Raw genomic sequence first — 9,950 nt, 5'->3', positions numbered from 1 at the left:
GGTAAATTTAAGAAAATTGAAATCATATCAAGCATTTTTTCTGACCATGATGCTACAAGATTAGAAAATAATTATAAGAAAAATACTATAAAAATACAAACACACAAAAGCTGAACAATAGGTAACTAAACAACCAATGAATCACTGAAGACATCAAAGAAGGATTCAAAAAATACCTAGAGAGAAATGACAATAAAAACACAATGACTCAAAACCTATGAGTTGCAGTAAAAAACTTATAAAAGGGAAGTTTATAGCATTACAATCCCACCTCAGGAAAGAAGAAAAAATTCAAATAAACAATCTAACCTTACACTTAAAGAAACTAGAGAAAGAAGAACAGCAAAAACAAAACTTCAAAGTTTATAGAAGGAAATAAATCATAAAGATCAGAGTAGAACTTATTGTATACCACAGGAAACTCTACTTAATGCACTATGGTCACCTGAATGAGAAGGAAGTACGAAAGGGTGGGGATGTATGTATATTTATGGCTGATTCATTTTGCTGTATGCAGTAGAAACTAACACAACAATGTAAAGCAACATCTTCCTTATATTAAATGGCACATGATTTCAAACTTGAGAACAATGAGAAATGTAACTATTCAGTCTAAGAACTTCATGTGAGGATAGTGGATTTTATATGGAAGATAGTATATCTGATACAATTGAGAATATAACATTTTTAGGCAGAAATGTGTGCTGTTTGATACTGCATATGTAGGGATGTACCAGCTAAAGGAGTTCTGTGGCTAGGTCATGTCCGACTCTTTGCGATCCCATGGACCACAGCATGCCGAGCCTCCCTGTCCTTCACTATCTCCTGGACTTTGCTCAAACTCATGTCTTGGAGTTTTCTCAAACTCCTTCAGCAGTGATGCTAAAGGAGGTGAGTGCTTACCATACTAAGGAAAGTAACGTCATCAATTTGTATCTTGGTTAGATAACTTCAAGAGGAATTTCCATCCAATCTGGATTTGGAGAGATAGAAGAGAGTGAGAGATTTAGGAAACTACATTCGTAGTAAAACAATCATCTCCAAATTCTCCTAGATTGTGAGAATAGGTGAAAATGGCAGTTGAGATCCTCCCCAGAAGGCATAATTCCAGAGAATCTGGAAGATGCATAACCTTTGAGATGTCAAAAGAGTGAGAGATTTTCTGGTATTGTTTCTTATATTGTTTCCACTACTTTAGTTTATTACTGAATTATAAGGATGGCTTTTCTATACAGCTCTGAGTCACATCAGATCACCAGGCCCTAGAGACCCATATGCTTGTTCACTAATTTCACAGATTCACAGTAAGCTTCCTCTTTTCTCTCTATTTCACTCTCCTTCTCCCTTTCCCTCTCCCTCTTCAATTTCTTTATCAATCTCTCTGCTTCTTTTCATCAATTGGACCAGGGTCAAAAAATTAATTGAGGACTAACCAAAGAATACAAACCAAATAATTTTTACTTTTTCCACCTCTCAGGTATTTCCCCATTGTACATAAAACAATCTTCTAAAATATTGTCTTATCTCACAGATAATGACCCCAAGTTGTAGATAAATGAGAGACCACTGGGTTTTTGCTAAGCTAAATCCTCTTTTAACTTTTCTTAGGTAGCAAATATTTCAATACCTCTGAGAAAAACCAAATGCTCACTTTCCCCCCTTACTTATACCTATAGCAAACATATAAGCCTGAACTATGCATTATACTTTTTATTTGAAGAATTTAAGTTGGGAACAGGTACTCAATAAACTGGGGTAAGTGCTAAATGTCTAAGGGAATACAGATACAACATAAATAAACTTACTAAATTTCAGTTTCTAATGCTATAAATGGCAACAAGAAGAGCCAAAAATAGCTAATGCACAATGCTCTTGTTCTTGTTCAACAGCTAAGTCATGTCCAAATCTTTGTGACCCCCATGAACTGCAGCAGGCCAGGCTCCCTGTTCTTAACCATCTCCTGAAGTCTGTTCAAACTCATGTCCATTGAGTTGGTGATGCCATACAACATTCTCATCCTCTGTCATCCCCTTCTCTTTCTCTCAATCTTTCCCATCATCAGAATCTTCCAATGAATAAGTTCTTTGAGTTACATGACCAAAGTATTGGAGTTTCAGCTTTAGCATCAGTCTTTCTGATGAGTATTCAGGACTGATTTCGTTTAGGATTTATTGGTTTGATCACCTTGCAGTCCAAGACCCTCAAAGTCCTCCAGAACCACAACCGAAAGCATCAATTCTTCAGTAGTCAGCCTTCTTTATTGTCCAACTCTCACATCCATACATGACTACTGGAAAAATAAAACCTTTGACTGTATACTCCTTTGTCAGCAAAGTAATGTTTCTGTTTTTTAATATACTGTCTAGGTTTATCACAGCTTCTTTTCCCAAAGAGCAAGTGTTTTCAAATTTTGTGGCTGCAGTCACCATCTGCAGTGATTTTGGAGCCCAAGAAAGTAAAATTTGTTACTGTTTCAAATTTCTCCCCGTCTATTTGCCAAAAAGTCATGGTACCAGATGCCATGATCTTCACTTTCTGAATGTTGAGATTTAAGCCAGCGTTTTCTTTCTCCTCTTTCATCTTTCTCAAAAGGCTCTTAGTTCTTCACTTTCTGCTGCTAGTGTGGTATCCTGCATATCTGAGGTTGATATTTCTCCAGCAGTCTTGATTCCAGCTTGGGATTCTTTCAGCCCCACATTTCACATGATGTACTCTGCATATAAGTTAAATAATCAACGTGACAGTATACAATCTTGACGTACTCATTTCCCAAATTGGAGCCTGCCCTTGTTCTATGTAAAGTTCTAACTTTTACTTCTTGTCCTGCATACAGATTCCTCAGGAGACAGGGAAAGTGGTCTGGTATTACCAGCTCTTTAAGACCCCACCCCCCTTTTTTTTTGTAATCCACACAGTCAAAGGCTTTAGCATAGTCAGTGGAGCAAAAGTAGATTTTTTTTTTAAATTCTCTTGGTTTTTCTATGATCCAGAGCATGTTGGCAATTTGATCTCTGGTTCCTCTGACTTCTCTAAATTCAGCTTGTACATCTTCAAGTTCTCAGTTCATGAACCGTTGAAGCCTCACTTGAAGATTTTGAGCATTATCTTGAGTGAAATTGTATGGAAGTTTGAACATTCTTTCACATTCTTTACAGTCCTTGGAATTGGAATGAAAACTGACCTTTTCCAGTCTGATGGCCACTGTGGAATTTTCTAAATTTGCTGGCATATTGAGTGCACCACTTTTACAGCATCAGCTTTTAGAATTTGGAATTCCATCACCTTCACTTGCTTTGTTCATAGTGATGCTTCCTAAGATCCGCTTGACTTCACATTGCAGGATGTCTGGCTCCTGAAGAGTGACCACACCATCATGGTTATCTGGGTCTTTGGTGATGGAATTACAGCTGAGTTATTTAAAATCCTGAGTTTTTAAGACCTTTCTTGTATAGTTCTTCTGTATATTTTCGCTACCTCTTAATCTCTTCTGCTTCTGTTAGGTCCTTGCTGGTTCTGTATTTTTTGTGCTCATATTTGCCTGAAATATTCCCTTGTTCTCTCCAATTTTCTTCAAGAGATCTTTAGTCTTTCCTTTTCTACTGTTTTCCTCTATTTCTTTTCATTGTTCATTTAAGGCTTTCTTATCTCTCCTTGCTATTTTCTAGATCTCTGCATTTGGTTGAGTATATCTTTCCCTTTCTCCTTTGCCTTTCACTTCTCTTCTTTTCTAAACTATTTGTAAGACCTCCTCAGATAACCACTTTATCTTGCATTTCTTTTTCTTGGGGATGGTTTTGGTCACCACCACTGAATTGCCATGTGTGTATATATATATATATATATATATATAGCCAAGTGTATGTATATGTATGTGTGTGTGTGTATATATATACACACACACATAAGCATACACATATAGAATTACTTTGTTGTATATTTGAAATGAGCACAATATTGTAAATCAACTATATGTCAATAACAAACAAGCAAAATTAAATCAGCCACCACTCCTTGCAAACACACCAATTGTGAGAGGTGTTTTAATATCATCATATTAGGATTTTTCCTGTGGGCTGAAAAAAGAATTGGATTTTATTCTGGAATTCTGGAAATCTTGGTTGAGGAAGGGAACAGTTCATAATACCACACTGGAAGCAATGGTTGAAATAGGCCTCTGTGACCAATCAGAGAGTAATAGTAATCAGACCAATAGTAATTCTCATTTCTGTAAATAGGATCTGAATTGTTTGTGAAAAAGCCTGCAAAATGGTCTGGCACAGTATTTTACGCTGAGAACTATATGTATGTAATCTTCTTTCTATTCATAAAATTCTATTTACTTATCCACAACAAAAGACAGCCCAAAGTGCCAGTGAGTCCTAAGCCATTACCTCCTGAGGAAAGCACACAATCTCTGGGTAATTTGTACTCCCCTCTTTCACAGGCAGGTATGGTTTCTTGCTCTGGCTGTAGATTCTGTATCCAGTATTATTTCTGGTATCTTATGGTACCCTCACAAATATTTCATCTTGTCTGCTACCATCTATGACCCACTTAACTTGTACACTGGAAACTACTTAATTGGTTCTCTGCAGTTTATGTATCCTGCTTCTCAAATAGTGCATAACCTACCATCATAAACCTTTCATATAGAATAGTGATTTACTTATTACACTCTCAGTTTTCTAACATGTTTGCCTCTGGTGAGTTTTGAACCACCAACCAAATGCTCAGTTTCTTCCTGGACCTAATTGTCAATCTTATGTTTCTTCAGTACTTCCTCAAAGTCATACACATTGACTTAAGATCACTGAATCTCGTAGTCCTAGATTGGCAGAAAATATCATTCATCTTATTTCTGTCCTGGTATTGGCTTCACAAAATTTATGTTTGGTCTCACTCTGGGTATCACTCATGCTATATAGACATTAAGACTGATTCTTCTATGTCTCTGAAGTATTTTTAGACCACTGAATTTCCTAAAATATACTGATTTTTCAGATCAGTGAGGGTAGCTCTTTCTCTGTTGCTCTCAGTGGAGAATTTTGGTTGAAAGAATCAGATTGCAAATGCCAGATTAGAGTGTGAAAAATCAAAATTCAAGTGAGTAATTTGAAACTCCTAATTTACTTTATTCATCATTTCATAAATTGATCAGAATCCCACCAATAATATATAAAGAAGCTTCAGGATGTCATACAAAATTGAAGCCTTTTATAGCAGAAGAAAGCTAGGTAAGGAAGTTTTTCAGGCAGAGTGGACTATTTCCATCAAGGTCAACATCCTTTTGGTGAGTGATGCTCTATCAGGCAGATGATTTGATTAATTCTTACCAGATGCTTCCAGACTGACTGGTTAAGATTACATTACTTGGAGAAATTCAAACTGCAACTAGATTAGTATTAATTATTAGTTTGTTGACATGGGTTTAACCAAGTGAATATATTTGGGATCTGTTGCCTTTTTTTTTTTTTTTTTTTTAATTTTCCCCACTTTCACGAGACTCAGCATAACTTAGAAAGGTAATCAAAATTTAATACATTAGTGACATTTTTAGCTAGTGCTCTATAGATCATGCAGCTTTGACTGATCTTTTTTTTTTTTTTTTTTTCCACATTCACAGATAAGGATGGTTTTTGTATGTGTGTGTGTATGTATGTGTTTCCCTGGTGGCTCAGATGGTAAAGAATCTGCCTGCAATGTGGGAGACCTGGGTTCAATCTCTGGGTTGGGAAGATTCCCTGGAGAAGGGCATGGCAATCCACTCCATTATTCTTGCCTGGAGAATCCTCATGGGCAGAGGAGTCTGGTAGGTTACAGTTCTTGGGGTCACAAAGAGTTGGACATGACTGAGTGACTAAGCACATGTGTGTTGTTTGGGAGTTTTGTTTGCTTGTTTGTTTCTGCTAAATCTCTATAGTATTCTCAGGTCACAGCTTTAGGCTCATGATTTTTAGCCGGTTTTCTTTATTCCTTTTTTGACATTCCATTCTTAGGGATATGATTTGCTTGCAGTAAGCAGCTGTAAAAATACATTTCAAACACTTGAGAGAATGCAGAACACCATGGGGTCTACCAAAACTATTGTAAGTAAAAAAAAACTGTCAATGTCTGAATTGTAGTTTGGAGTAAAAAATGGAGTTATTCAGTTTTCCTGGCTCACCCCCATGTATATAGGAGGTATTCATGACATTAATTATTTTTCTTATTTTCCTGTTAAACAGACCTGTGTTACAGAGGACATCTTAGTCAAGAACCTAGAAGAGCAGAGAAAGATAGCTTTTCTTACCTACACTATTTACTGATATTTTAGGATACAAGGTTCCCATCTTGCTTTTTAGCTAACTAAGTCTAGAGATATAGTTTTTTCCCCTAGTCCATGATGTGTCAGGGTCAGCAATAGATTCATATCTCCTTATTTCTTCTATTATTCATAACCTGAAATGGACAAGGAGGCTATAATAGACATCCCCACTCTATTTTCAATGATAACTGACACACACACACACAAAAGAGACACTACCATCATTTTCCTGGTTTGCTTAATGCCATTCCCTTTCTATTCATTCAACCTCGCTTTCTTAGGACATTGTACATTTAGGGCAAAAGTAGCTAAAAATGTTGCATGTGTGCTTGCCTAGGTTTTCACACTCAAAATGATCTTTGCTTGTTTTAATACTACATTGATGCTATTAAAAAAGTACACCATAGGGTTAAGGAAACTGGTATCTGAACAGAAGTACTTGAGTGTGTCTTACAAAACAGCCGATAAGGGTATGAATGCTCTTTTCATAACCGGCCTTTAATAAACTTCCTTAGGTTGCTCATCTGTCAGTCAGTTGAGTCGCTCAGTCCTGTACGATTCTTTGAGACACCATGGACTGCAGCACGCCAGGCTTCCCTGTCCATCACCAATTCCTGGAGCTTGCTCAAACTCAACCATCTAATCCTCTGTCATCTCCTTCTTCTCCTGCCTTTAATCTTTCCCGGGATCAGGGTCTTTTCCAATAAGTCAGTTCTTCACATCCTGTGGCCAAAGTACTGGAGCTTCAGCTTCAGGATCAGCCCTTCTGATGAATATTCAGAACTGATTTCCTTTCAGAAGGCCTGGTTGGATATCCTTGCAATCTAAGGGTCTCTCAAGAGTCTTCTCCAATACCACAGTTCAAAAGCATTAATTCTTCAGCTTTCTTTATAGTCTAACTCTCACATAACTACTATGAAAATCATAGCTTTGACTACATGAACTTTTGTTGGGAAAGTAATGTGTCTGCTTTTTAATATACTGTCTAGGTTTTTCATAGTTTTTCTTCCAAGGAGTGATTGTCTTTTAGTTTCATGGCTGCACTCACCATCTGTAGTAATTTTGGAACCAAAAAAATGAAGTCGGTCACTGTTTCCATTGTTTCGCTACCTATTTGCCATGAAGTAATGGGGCTGGATGCCATGATCTTTGTTTTCTGATTGTTGAGTTTTATGCCAACTTTTTCACTCTCCTCTTTCACTTTCATCAAGAGGCTCTTTAGCTCTTCTTCACTTTCTGCCATAAGGATGGTGGCATCTGCATATGTGAGATTATTGATATTTCTCCTGGCAATCTTGATTCCAGCTTGTACTTCTTCCAACCTGGCATTTTGCATGATGTACTCTGTGTATAAGTTAAATAAGCAGGGTGACAATATACAGCCTTAACATACTCCTTTCACAATTTGGAACCAGTCTGTTTCTCTATGTCTGGTTCTAACTTTTGCTTCTTGATCTGCATACAGATTTTTTCAGGAGCCAAGTAAGGTGGTCTGGTATTCCAATCTCTTTAAGAATTTTCCACAGCTTGTTACCATCCACACAGTCAAAAGCTTTGGAGTAGTCAATAAAGAAGAAGTAGATGTTTTTTCTGAAACTCTCTTGCTTTTCCAATGATCTAATGGATGTTGGCTATTTAGTCTCTGGTTCCTATGCCTTTTCTCAATCCAGCTTAAATATCTGGAAGTTCACAGTTCATGTACTGTTGAAGCCTGGCTTGGAGAATTTTGAGCATTACTTTGCCAATGTGTGAGATGAGTGCAATTGTGTGGTATTTTGAATACCTGATTAAACATATATTTAAAATTAAAATTAAAACAATTTAAAAATAAAAATTATTTTTTACATAGAAAAATAAATGTGTTTGAAATTGATTAGGAAAAATATACCATGAAGTAAAAGGATAAGGCTTGAAATTATACATATACATATATATGTGTATGTATAATGAGATACTTCCATGCATACATATATATATATTTACAAGATAATATTGTCTAGATATGAGTAAATTTTTTATCCTCTAGATTAATTTTAATCCTTGAATTTAATGATTGGAACAGTGATAAAACACTATTTTAAATCACTGTCCACTGATGTGTATATATACACACACACACACAAGACCTAGGTACTTATACATAAAGATGTGGCTACATTTTTCACAGAACAGATTCTCTTGATTAATCTTCTCAAGGGTCCCATCACCTCCTTGTTTCTCAAGCTATAAATAATAGGGTTGAGCACTGGGGTGAGGATGTTAAAGAAGACAGCCAGAACCTTGTCCTCTGTTGGAGTTCGAAGGGATCTTGAACATAGACAAGAGTAAGCAAAGGGCATATAGTAAAAAGTTACCACAATAAGATGAGTGCTACAGGTTAAATAAGCTTTCTTCCTCCCTTCAACTGACTGCATGTGATAAACAGCAAAGAGAACATGACTATAGGAACAGGCAATACCAATGAAAGGCAATAGAAGGAAGAAGATGGCACTCACAAACACTGTGTACTTATAGGTCCAGGTGTCAATGCAGGCCAGAGTCAACATGGCTGGGAGGTCACAGAAGAAATGATTGATGGCCCCTAGATTTGCAATAAGGGATCTGGAAGACATATATGGTGTGGGTGCAGGAGTTGATAGAGCCTGTCATCCATGATCCTATTATCATCAACACACACACTCTTCTGCTGATTCTGATGGAATAGTGAAGAGGAAAGCAAATGGCTATATAATGATAAGTCATAGATGTCAACAACAATGCTTCTGTACCTGCTAAAGTCATGAAGAAGAAGCTCTGCATTCCACATCCAATGAAGGAGATAGATTTATTTCCAAGCAGAAAATTGCAGGCCATTTTAGGGACAATGGTGGAGATCTAATTTAGGTCAATGAAGGAGAGCTGACTAAGTAAGAATTACATTGGTGTGTGGAGATGGATGTCCAGAAAGGTGAGAAGGATCATAAAGAGGTTGCCAAACAGAGTTATCAGGAAAATGAGAACAATGAGAATAAAAAGAAACATGCCAAATCTTGAAAAGGGAAACAACCCCAATAAGATGAAATCAGTTGATGTTTGATTATAAGTTTCAATGGGTTATTCATACTATTTTTCCTAAAGGCAGACACAAAAGCAAGTGAGTTAAATATAAAATGATAAGCTATTTTTGTTTTATTTTAAATGTTACAATTCTTAAAAGATGGACTGATGTTACAAATTTTACAGAAAAGAAATCTTCCTTTTGAGCCACTGATTAAAATTTGAAAACAAAACACTTTTCACCTGTTTCCAAGAAATCTTTAAAATTACTTTTAAAATTATTTTTTACTATATCACTAGGATAAGTATGTTTTACTGACCTACACTAAATTAAAGCTAAATTAATATCAAAATTTGATGTCATATTAAAGATATATGCATAGGATATCAGTATAAATGCATACACTGTAGAATTCTGAGTAACTAAGGCAATTAAGAAATTTTTCACTTAAGTCAAAAACATTAGTTGGTTCCTGCATAGCACGAAGTCACTTCAGCTGTGTCCAACTCTTTTGACCCCATGGACCATAGCCTGCCATGCTTTTCTGTCCATGGGATTCTCCAGACAAGAATACTGGAGTGGGTACCCACACTCTCCTCCAGGGAATCT

General features: G+C 36.4%; 1 pseudogene across 1 annotated transcript; it reads right to left on the bottom strand.

Annotated features, from left to right (window-relative positions):
* Window positions 1-5,467: 5,467 nt before the first annotated feature.
* Window positions 5,468-9,397, bottom strand: LOC147369217 (olfactory receptor 2L5-like; annotated as a pseudogene). The gene has a single exon (XR_015168654.1). The product of XR_015168654.1 is annotated as an olfactory receptor 2L5-like (transcript).
* Between the last annotated feature and the right edge of the window lie 553 nt (window positions 9,398-9,950).

The sequence above is a fragment of the Bos grunniens genome, chromosome 7, assembly GCF_055505025.1.
Source record: "Bos grunniens cultivar Pamir isolate PY7600 chromosome 7, Bosgru_T2T1.0, whole genome shotgun sequence".
Taxonomy (NCBI): Eukaryota; Metazoa; Chordata; class Mammalia; order Artiodactyla; family Bovidae; genus Bos; species Bos grunniens.
This window is presented reverse-complemented; position numbering and strand designations above follow the sequence as displayed.